The sequence below is a fragment of the Arvicanthis niloticus genome, chromosome 12 (assembly GCF_011762505.2).
Source record: "Arvicanthis niloticus isolate mArvNil1 chromosome 12, mArvNil1.pat.X, whole genome shotgun sequence".
Taxonomy (NCBI): Eukaryota; Metazoa; Chordata; class Mammalia; order Rodentia; family Muridae; genus Arvicanthis; species Arvicanthis niloticus.
Window position 1 is genome coordinate 64,173,702 of NC_047669.1, and position 3,501 is coordinate 64,177,202.

Sequence of the window (3,501 nt, forward strand, 5' to 3'; positions counted from 1 at the left end):
TCTTGAAAAACAAAACAAACAAACAAAAAAAAAGCATTATTCTGGATACAATGCTCAGAAAAAACTTTCAAGAGACAAGTTCAAATTGATGGTTTGAGAAAGAGTAGAGTAGTCTAGGATTAGATGTGGAGAGTTAAGATGAATGACATATGGAGGTATTGGGATTTCAAAGTTATCTAAGAAATGATAATACTTACATAAAGATCATGTGATTAAAATATGCATTCTGGCACATCCAAAAGACAGGCACAAATTCTAACCAAAGAAAACCCAAGCCTGGAGAAAGGGAAGGATAAAGTCCTGCCCCTGAACAAAAGAACATGATAATTGCAGTTGTTTGCTGTTGGAAGAGGAAAAATCAGTTTTCTTGAAAGGAATGATACGGAGAGTATATCAACCCTCCCTCAAGATAGGGCACAAGATCAAGAGTAGCTGGTAAACACAATATTGCTCTGTATTTTGTGTGTTTCACTTGTGTTTTTATAGTGTGTTTTTATTTGTTTTGACTTTTGTTATTTATTATGTTTCCTGGTCATTATTTGAGAGAGAAAAGTATCATGATGTTTGAGTGGGTAGAAAGAATGAGAAGTTATGGGAGTACTTGGGAGTTAGTTAAGAATATGATCTATATATTTCATGAAAATGTTAAATATTTTAAAATGTAGTAAATACATGAGAAAATATATACTAGAAAAGGATGGAAATAATATAAATAAAACAGACTCATTCCGTAATAATGTTTATATGATAAGTATATTAAATCAAATGTAGGTTCACGATAATTAGTTTAAAATATATAAAAATGTGTAATATAAAAATAAAATCAATATAAATATATATGCATGTTCAGAACAATGATATAAGAAAAGTTGCTTAAATATTTCAAGTGTATCATTATGTATTTTAATCAGTTTTAATATATATATTTTGTTAAAAGCACATAATCTCTACTTTTTGAAACATAATCTTCTAAAAATATGGTACTTTCTTTTATTTTCCATAATATTTCCTACAGTCTGATCTAATGTTATAGTTTCATGGTGAATAGATTCAAATTATTCCACTTAATTGATTTTATTGTCTGTAAAATAACAAATATAATTAAAAAATTATTCTCTGAGGGATTTCTGACATCTGGTAAAGTCTGAGAAAACTCTGCCAGAGAATGCAGCCTTCTCTAAATCTTAAGAGTTTGTAGTATCAACAGTTCAGTTCAATTTTTCAGAAACAATTTTTCAAGAAAAGAGCTCTGAAATAATTTTACTCTGTTGGGTAAATACTTTGCCAAATAATCATGCTTCTAATTGTGTTCAGTGTTGTTTCTTCTCACACAATGAATAAACAAATCCCAATGAAAAAGGAGCCCAAGCCAGTATTTTTCATCCTAAGCTAAAAAATTCACTTTTACTTTATTTTTTTAGAAACATATTGGGTTTTTAAAATTCAGTGTATTTAAGTTGGAAAAGTAAAAACAAGCAGATACAAATTTTTAAATATTTCAATTAAAAATTCATAATATTCTGAGGAATACACAGTGAAGTTTCAAAAAGTATTTAGTTACAATGATTTCTAAACCATTGGTGAATATTTTAGTCATTTCTATTTATAAAAGTTGGCATTTTGCTGAATACAAAAAAAATGATTTTAAGTTTTTTAAAACTTTAACTTACATCTTAATTCTCTTCTACTTTATGTTTGTGTTTGTATACAGGTAGAGAAAGCAAGATAAAGAAAGAGGAGAGAGAGAAGGGGGGGAGATGTTTTTGAAATAGGATCTGCTTAGCCTGTAATCTAAAATAAAATATATTTTATTAGCCTGTAACCTAAAATAAAATATATTTTACTTTATGCATAAACTAGTATCAGTATTGTTTCAAGGAAAATAAGTGTATGACCAGGTGTACAGCTCAGTGACAAAATGATTGACTAGTATAACTGAGGTCAAACCTCTTGCTTCAGTGATTGGCAGCACTGTGTGTGTGTGTGTGTGTGTGGTGTGTGTGGTGTGTGTGCGCGCATGTGCTTGCATGTGTGTGTGTGTATTACAGTCTATTATTTAATACCTCTCATGTAAGAGGCTGACAATTGCCTATAACTCTAGTTTCAGGGAAGGACATGTAGGTTGTCACATGGGGATTCTTATGATACTGTTTTTTGAACACATATATAAGATTCTCAAAAATAGGCAAAACTTGAAAATATAGCTTGACATTCTCAAAAATAAGAAAATCAATAAAATTCAGCTCAGTGATTATTATTTCTCTTAAATTCTTTCTTTTGGGACTACAGTGTTTGCTGAGCAGTAAAAAACACTGGCTGGACTTCTATTGAGTCTGCGTTTGATTGTTAGCACACACATGGCTCTAAGCTGCTGTAACTCCACTTCCAGAAGAAAGAGTGGACTCTTCAGCCCTCTTCAGAAACTGTAAAAATGTGGTCACACTGTGTGACCCAAGCTGCCATCCCCCTTGCATCTTCTTTCTGAATAGATCTTGACTATTGGTGTTAAACCAGTGCTTCAACATGCCCAACCTTCAGGTTTAATTTTATTTAGATTACTCTACCTAAGAATACTTCGAATAAAATTAAATTTCTTATAATAAAATTTGTGAAGAATTAGAATAGATAACCTTTGTAAAAAATAATTCCCTGAAACAATGACAAAGGTGTAAAGGTTATTATTCTTGAATTTTAAAGTAACATGAATCCTATTATATTTCCTGCACAAACTGTATGATTACACATTATTTTCCTGTTTTCTACTGCCCTTCAAGGGATGAACACCTAAGGAGCACCAAACGAACCATGGAATATTGGTTTGAAAATGCGATTTGCAAAATAACTGTATCATAACATTCTCCATCACCACCCTAAGCCAGAGTGCTGTGACTTCTACTAGTCAATTGACTTCTATTAGTCAATCTGAGAACTCATGTGTCATCAAGTAGTGTATTCTTTAAAATAAATAGCATGATGTTGATTTTCAAAACATGAGTGCACAGGTAGGTTCTACACAAAGAAATTTCTCTGTGCATTTATTCAACATCAGATGACAATGAGTAAAACATTCAAGTTTTACCAAAAACATATTTGGTGCTTTAAAGAACTATTAGAAATATATCACCGAAAACGAAATGTTAAGTAAATTTGGAAAAGCATCTAAAAACAAAGAAAAAAGCAAATGGAAACAATAGCTAAACAGAAACAAAAATTAAATACAAACCCAACAAATCAAGCAGGAGCCGAACAAGAATGTCCAAGGAAAATCACTTTTCATGGAAACAGCATGCTTAGCAAAAAGGAATATATGGAGGGCTATTTAAAGATATTTTCTTTGTTTACAATAGTGAATTGATAGGTTCTAAACATAAACAAAATCATAGCTTTGTCAATCAAAATGCTGAACTGATTAAGTCACTTGAGAAATAAACAATACTGAAACCAAGTAACTCAACATCTGTGGTGCAAAGATAGAGACAGAAAAGCTGCCAGTCCTCTGGC